The sequence below is a fragment of the Arachis ipaensis genome, chromosome B10, assembly GCF_059453495.1.
Source record: "Arachis ipaensis isolate K30076 ecotype BB chromosome B10, ASM5945349v1, whole genome shotgun sequence".
NCBI lineage: Eukaryota > Viridiplantae > Streptophyta > Magnoliopsida > Fabales > Fabaceae > Arachis > Arachis ipaensis.
This window is the reverse complement of record NC_142435.1, coordinates 42,389,895-42,398,833: the sequence shown is the minus strand read 5'-3', so window position 1 is coordinate 42,398,833 and position 8,939 is coordinate 42,389,895.

The window sequence follows — 8,939 nt, the reverse complement described above, 5'->3', positions numbered from 1 at the left end:
GTTTAAGCTTAAAATGCAACTTAAACACCACTATTAGAAAAGGTTTCTGGGCCAAAAATATTGCAGTTTAAGTTAGCGTTTGAGCACAAACATTAACTTAAACTTACTCTGGTATGAAACCCAATTGAATATCATGGTTTATGGATTGGGCCTGAAGGATTGATGAGTCTGGAATTTCAATTTGTTGAGTCATGTGTCATTACTTGATTATCACTAAGTTGGCTCAATGAATGTTACAGAATTTGGATCAGCAGCCTCATCAAGATTATGGATCATAAACCCAAAGCAAAAGGAAAGCAGGGAGAGGCCTCAAAGCCCAAGAAACACAACAGAAGCTCAATATAGAAAGTGTATAAATAGGATAGAATTTAAGTTAGGGAGACTTACTTTTGATTTTTGGGGAAGTTTTCATACATTTGTAATTGAATTCAGAGCTATGACTCACTAAACCCCTTTCATTGGGTTAGGGAGCTCTATTGTAATTCAATGAATCAATAATAGTTTTATCTTCTTCTTCAATCTTTTCTCTTGAATTTTGTTAGAAAGCTTCTCGATCTAATTCCATTGGGTAGTTGTCTTGGGAAAGAAACTACCCATAATTGGAATCCTTCGGAACCTTAGGAAAGGAATGGAGGATTCATGCTAGAGAAGCTTTCTCACAGTGAATTGGATTGGGGTTTGGATGGATATTGTGACATGTAATCCTACCAAATTGTGGTTCATGAAACTGTGTGGTATAATCAGTGATCGAGCATCATCTCTTCTTATGAACATTTAAACCAAGGGATTGGGAATTTGTTCGTTTTTAGAGAGAATTGGTGAGCCAAGGGATTGGGATCCAATCATATAAGATTGCCAAGCAAAATTCAATGAATGCATTGGTTGAGGAAGGAATAAAAATGTTTTGATTCGGAGATCTCAATATCTCCTAACACCCAATGAATTCCCCATTTCTGATTTCCACTTTCTCTTTACATTCTGCAACTCAATTCATGCAATCACCCCCATTCCCTTTTAATTTCAGCAATTTAGCTTCTGCTCTTTGATTCATGCAATTTAAGATTCCGCATTTCAATTTCTTGCCATTTACGTTTCCCGCCAATTTTACATTCCGCAATTCTCATCTAATTCTTGATTCCGCTCAACTAGACTCACTTCTAATCCGAATTGCTCATTCAACCAATCCTTGTGGGATTCGACCTCACTCTATTGTGAGTTTTTACTTGACGATAACCGGTGCACTTGCCGGAAGGAATTTTGCCGATCGTGCAATTTCCTAAATCGTGGCATAACTAGTTTATGCGCATCAACAAACTCCAATGAAAATTAATCGAAGTATTTAGACTCCGGGTCATCTCACAAGGAATTGCAATGAAATGGTCAATTATTGGCTATAAAGAACAAGGGGTTTGGTTGATAAAAGGGGCAATAAAATAAATGACAAGAAAAGTAAAGAGAGAAATTAAAGAAAGCAATTAATAAAGAGAGACATTCGTGGCAAGGTTTGAGATCATAGGCTTTCTATCCTAGTCATTAATCATAACAATACTTAACAAGAATTTATCTTATTTCGTCATCCCCAATGTTGGAAGAAGGTGTAAGTTATCTTCCATTAGAGAAAGTCAAACAAGACTAGTTAATCTCAAGTCAAAAATCCTAATCAACCCACTAATTGAATTAGCAAGAGATTAGAGTAATTAAAAATGATATTAACTAACAACTCTAGATCACCAATCTAAATTGGGTATTAATGACTCAAGATTGCCCAATTACTCTTCCCAAGCCAAGAATGCTCAAAATCTACTCTAAAGCCTAACCAAGCATTTTGTCAAACACTTGGAAGGCATAAAAGGAAAGCATAGTAAAAATGCAAGAATAATAAATCTACCAATTACCAATTACAAGAAAAGTAAATCAACAACTCAAATCATCAATAAAAAGAACATCAAACATTAAATTTCATTCAATGTAAACAAAATCCAACATGAGTATTCATAAACGTAAATAAAAGAGACATAAAAGTAAAATTGACAAGAGAACTAAGAAGAATAGAGTAGTAGAAACAAGAAATTATGAAGGAAACAAGATGAGAACATGAAAATTGACCTAGATTTAAGATGGAAATATCCTAAGAGCCCTAATTCTAGAGAGAAGAGGGAGCTTCTCTCTCTAGAAACTAAGCTACATAATACCAAAACTTTTAAAATAATTGCTCCCCCCTTATCCAAGCTTGAATTCTGCATGAAATAGTATCAAAAATGAGTTGGATTGGGCCCAAAAATGCTTCAGAAATCGCCCCCAACGAGTTGCCCAAAATGGACCCACGTGCAACATCGGTGCGCACACGTACAGTGCACGTGCGCACCCCTAAACGCGAAGCAATTATGGCAAATTTTATATCATTTTGAAGCCCGGATGTTAGCTTTCCAACACAACTAGAACCGCCTTATTTGGATCTCTGCAGCCCAAGTTATGATCGATTGAGTGCGAAGAGGTCAGGCTTGACAGCTTTACGGTTCCTTCATTTCTTCATGAGTTCTCCCACTTTGCATGCTTTTCTCCTCACTTCTTCCATCTAATACTTGCCTTATGAACCTGAAATCACTCAAAAAATATATCAAGGCATCGAATAGAATTAAAGTGAATTGAATTTAGCTATTTTAAGGCCTAAAAAGCATGTTTTCACACTTAAGCACAAATTCAGGGAGAATTGTAAAACCATGCTATTTCATTGAATAAATTTGAGAAAAGGTGATAAAATCCCCAAAATTAAGCACAAGATAAACCACAAAATTGGGATTTATCAGCTAGCACTGCCAACAGCAAGCCTTCCCCTGTGTGTGCATACGCACAAGTCTGTGCGTGCGCACAGGTTCGAAAAATCACAGGGGTGTGCGTGCACACAAGGCTGTGCATGCGCACACAAACCAGAAATCACAAAATTCTGTAATGTTGCAGAATTTCAGATTTTGACACCAACCTTTCCACAATCATATCTTCTTCTAACAAATTCAGGTTCCCACAAATTTAAACCATTTTAAAGCTTTTCAATCCCCTTCATTTGATATAAAATACATTGAATTTCAAGCAAGGTAGCTCAAGATATGATTCATGAAAGTTCACCAAAAATTTAATTTTTACCAAAGGTTCACAAAGTTCAATTTTCCAAAATCCTCAACCAAAATCAAACCAAAACCCTTCCAAATTCAATTTTTACATCAAAACCTACCCCTTTTTGTCATAATTCACCCCTTATTCAAATTTTCCACCCACATTACCATATCCTTAACCTCAACATCACATATATCATACTAAATTATTTTTCAATCAACACAATCATTCATCACCATCGTATCATTATCAATCATCATAATTAAACTTATTCAACCCCCATCTCATTCTTCAACATCACTTTATCAATATTACATCACAATTCTTCAAAATAGCCAAAACTCATCAATTCATCAACGATCCCAAATCAACAAATTACCACACATCATCATACCACAATTTCCAACAACCAATTTAATTCAATTCTATCCTATGGGTCACTAGCTTAAGTGTCCAAAAATATTATATACTACATAGAGAAAATAGAAACCATACCTTGGCCAATTCCCAATATGTTCCAAAACTCAAATTGAGTGCAAAACGAGCTTCCAATCACATTCCAAGTCACTAAGAATCTCCAACAAGCATCAACACTCACCAACAAGCTGCAATATTCAAGCTAATACCACACATTTTATATAAATCAAAACCTAATACTCACAATTAACCATTTTCCTTGGGTTATTGAGAATCTTACCTCATCCACTGAAATTTGGGCTAGAACCCAACATTTTCTCACTAAGGAGTAGCACCTAAACAACAAAAATACAAGGTTTTCTCAAAATCATCACTCATAAAACTCGAATTTCTTAGGGCAACAAGAAGGAAGTAAAATTTCGAGAAATTTACCACAAGGCTTAAATAAGTGATGGGCTCGGTAAGAGCTTTGCGTAGCCGCTGACGGCACACGAATCGGAGCACTGTAGCTCGAGATATCGCGGATTGAAGTGAGAAGTGAATAGTGCTTCTTCTCTCTTCTTCTTCTCTCAATTTCTGGTGTGTGTTGTGTTTGTAAGAGTGTTATGGCTGATGGGTTCACTTAATGAACCCTTATATATGTTGGACTTGGGCCCAACTTGGGCCCGGTCCAACCGGTTAGAGTTTTTAGCCCGTTTGGCCCTACTTTGGGCCAAACCTTTAAAATTAACGCCTGATTTTCTATTTCTGATATTTTTCTAAGGTTTTTGACTGTTTTAAATTTTTCTCGCATAGTACCAGGAAGACTTAAACCGATTCGACCGGTTCAACTGCCGGTTCGCAGTTTTTCTTGATTCTTCGTAGAAAATACATTTTCTGACTCAAAAAAATCTACTGAGTTCAAAAGTCACATTTAACTCCTCAAATTCTCATTCTAAATTTTTGGATCCTATTTTGGGCAATATTAATTACTTAATTAGACAATTAATTTGTCACAGTTCTTACAGGATGAACTTCCGAGGTATATCTCACCTTAGAGGAAATTGAACTTGTCTCTTCTTCTCCAAAGGATGTATACTTCGGCAAGAAGAACACGGAAGGTGGGTACCTGCAAAAGACACTCCAACACTTAAGTCAGTATGTATTTACGAGGCATATAATAAACTTAGAATGAAGGAAAATAAAGTCGAGTTATGACTCATAATGCACAATAAAGACTGAGCTATAAGGTGAAGGATTACAACCCCTAAGCTTTGTCTCCCGATCATATGATGCAGGCTAAGCTTAGAAATAAAATGAGTTATAATTCGGTTAAAAGATAAGTGAATAATGATATGGTGAGCCCCCAACTTAGTCGGGTTATTATGTCGGCAGTTATTCAAAAAATAATTGAGTGGTAAGAGTCATTCAATCAAGATAGTTGTGTGGGAGATATTTTTCCTCTTGAGAACAACTTTTCATAACATGCATATAGCATTTGATTGTATGTGAACTGAAAAGTTCAGAAATAGATATCCATTGACAGAATCGATTGTATGATCCGAGGATATAATGATTAATTGTCTTGAGAATTTTTTCGACCCACAACAAATTCAACAATGAAGAAGGATGTCTCGTTGACAGTGCTTCAACACATACAATACTTAGAGACAAAAAGACATTTTGTCTCTCTTGTTATAAAGGATGCAAATGTAAGTACGATTGTAGGTAGTGCAAAAATGATTGAAGGCTTCGAAAGTGCTACTATAGTATTACCTAAAGGAACTAAGTTCTTCATAAATAATGCACTACTATCAAGTAAGTCTCATAGAAACTTGTTATGTTTTAAAGATATTCGCCAAAATAGAAAACCATGTAGAAACTGCAAGAGAAGAAAACAACGAATATCTTTATATTACAACTATAAGACCAGGAGAAAAATGCGTGTTGGAGAAACTACCCGCTCTTTCTTCAGGTTTGTACTACACCACTATTAGCAATGTGGAATCACATGCCATAATAAACCAGAAGTTTACAAATACAAATAATTTACAATTTGGCATGATCAGTTAGGTCATCCGGATTCAATTATGATAAGAAGAATCATCGAGAATTCATCTGGTCATCCTCTAAAAGAACATAAAATCCTCCAATTTAATGAATTCTCATGTGTTGCATGTTCTCAAGAAAAGTTAATTACAAGACCATCTCAAGAAAAAATTGGGATCGAATCACCATCTTTTCTAGAACACATTCATGGTGACATATGTAAGCCCATTCACCCACCATGTGGACCATTTAAATATTTCATGGTTTTAATAGATGCATCTTCACAATGCTCTCACATTTGTTTACTATCAACTCGCAATATGGTATTTTTGAGATTGTTAGCTCAAATAATTAAATTAAAAACTCATTTTCCAGACTATGTTATAAAGGCAATACACCTTGATAATGCTGGTAAATTTAGGTCACAATAATTTAATGATTATTCTGTGTCAATTGGAATTACTATAGAAGAGCTTGTTGCTCATGTTCACACTCAAAATAGTCTAGCAGAATCATTGATTAAACGCCTTCAGTTAATAGCCAGACCATTACTTATGAGAACTAAACTGCCCATTTCAGCATGGGGGGTGATGAGCGGATATTGTATACGCTTTTTGGGGTTAATTTCATATAGATTTTAGTATATTTTAGTTAGTTCTTAGTTTATTATCATTAGTTTCTAGGCAAAATTCATATTTCTAAACTTTACTATGATTTTGTGTATTTTTCTATAATTTCAGATATTTTCTGGCTGAAATTGAGGGAGCTGAGGAAAAATCTGATTCAGTCTGAAAAAGGACTGCTGATGCTGTTGGATTCTGACCTCTCTGCACTCAAAATGGAATTTCTGGAGCTAAAGAAGTCCAAATGGCGCGCTTTCAATTGTGTTGGAACGTAGACATCCAGGGCTTTCCAGCAATATATAATAGTCCATACTTTGCTCAAGAATAGACGACGTAAACTGGCGTTCAACGCCAGTTCCATGCTGCTGTCTGGCGTCTAGCGCCAGAAACAAGTTAAAAAGTGGAGTTCAACGCCAGAAACAGGTTACAACCTGGCGTTGAACGCCCAAAACAGCCCAGGCACGTGAGAAGCTTTAGTCTCAGCCCCAGCACACACCAAGTGGGCCCCAGAAGTGGATTTCTGCACTATCTGTTATAGTTTACTCATTTTCTATAAACCTAGGTTACTAGTTTAGTATTTAAACAACTTTTAGAGATTTATTTTGTATCTCATGACATTTTTAGATCTGAACTTTGTACTCTTTGATGGCATGAGTCTCTAAACTCCATTGTTGGGGGTGAGGAGCTCTGCTGTGTCTCGATGAATTAATGCAAGTATTTCTGTTTTCCATTCAAACATGCGTGTTCCTATCTAAGATATCCATTCGCGCCTAAATATGGAGAAGGTGATGATCAGTGACACTCATCACCTTCCTCAATCCATGAACGTGTGTCTGACAATCATTTCCGTTCTACATCAGATTGAATGAATATCTCTTAGATTCCCTAATCAGAATCTCCGTGGTATAAGCTAGATTGATGGCGGCATTCATGAGAATCCGGAAAGTCTAAACCTTGTATGTGGTATTCCGAGTAGGATTCTGGGATTGGATGGCTGTGACGAACTTCAAACTTGCGAGTGCTGGGCGTAGTGACAGACACAAAAGGATAGTAAATCCTATTCCGGTACGATTGAGAACCTGCAGATGATTAGCCGTGCGGTGACAGCGCATTTGGACCCTTTTCACTGGAAGGATGGATGGTAGCCATTGACAACGGTGATCCACCTACACACATCTTGCCATAGGAGGACGTGCGTGCGTGAATCAGAAAACAGAGGAAAGCAGAATTTCAGAAGACAAAGCATCTCCAAAACTCCAACATATTCTCCATCATTGCATACAAGTATAATTTGTGTTCTGCCCTTTTATTCCCTGCAATCAAATTTGATAAGTGAATTATTTTATTGTTTTCCTGACTAAGAGTTACAAGATAACCATAGATTGCTTCAAGCCAACAATCTCTGTGGGATCGACCCTTACTCACGTAAGGTATTACTTGGACGACCCAGTGCACTTGCTAGTTAGTTGTGCGGAATTACATTGTGAAGTAATTTTCGTGCACCAAGTTTTTGGCGCCGTTGCCGGGGATTGTTCGTGTTTGAACAACTGACGGTTTATTTTGTTGCTTAGATTAGGAAAATTTTTCTTTTTGGTTTAGAGTCTCTTATTATTGTTCTTGATTAAAAATATCCTTCTTCAAAACAAGTGTTACATTTATTGCCCAATTGGCTAGAGTGTTGGTTTATGTTCTTGATGATTGGGCACCAGTTTTATTAAAAATCTTTTTAAAAAATAATTTTCCCTTGATTAAATCTTGTGCCAAACTTTAAGTTTGGTGTTTTCTTGTTGATTTTTTCTTTGGTTTTCGAAAATTTTATTTTGGTTTTCTAAAAATTTTAAGTTTGGTGTTCCTTATTCATGTTCTCGTGTTCTTGTGAATCTTCAAAGTGTTCTTGGGTTTTTCCTTGTGTCTTGATCTTAAAATTTTTAAGTTTGGTGTTCCTTGGTGTTTTCCTTCCAAAAATTTTTGAAAACAAGGAGCATTAGATCTAAAAATTTTAAATCTTGTGCTATTTTATTATTTTTCTCTCTCCTCCTTAAATTCAAAAATATCTTCCCTCTCTATTTTAAAACAAATTTTTGAAAATTATTTTTAAAAAAATTCATATCTTTTTCAAAACTTCTTAACCACTTTCTCTCTCCTCAGTTTTTCGAAATTCTTCACCCATTTTTATTTATTTTATTTTAATTTTTTTATTTCGAAAATAAAATAAATAAATTAAAAAAATATATTTTTATTCTATTTTACATCATCTCCCTTTCTCCATCATGGATTTAAGCGGAAATGAACAGTCCAGGAGGACTCTGGGGTCATACGCTAACCCCTCTACTGCTTCATATGGGAGCAGTATCTGCATACCCTCCATTGGAATCAGTAGCTTTGAGCTGAATCCTCAGCTCATCATCATGGTGCAGCAAAATTACCAGTATTCCGGTCTTCCACAGGAAGAACCTACAGAGTTTCTGGCACAATTTTTACAAATTGCTGACACAGTACATGATAAGGAAATAGATCAGGATGTCTACAGACTATTACTGTTTCCATTTGCTGTAAAAGATCAAGCTAAGAGGTGGTTAAATAACCAACCTAAGGCCAGCATAAGGACATGGAAACAGCTGACAGAAAAATTCCTGAATCAATACTTTCCCCCAAAACGGATGACACAGCTAAGGCTGGACATCCAAGGCTTCAAACAAGGAGATAATGAATCTCTTTATAATGCCTGGGAGAGATACAGAGAGACGCTACAAAAATGTT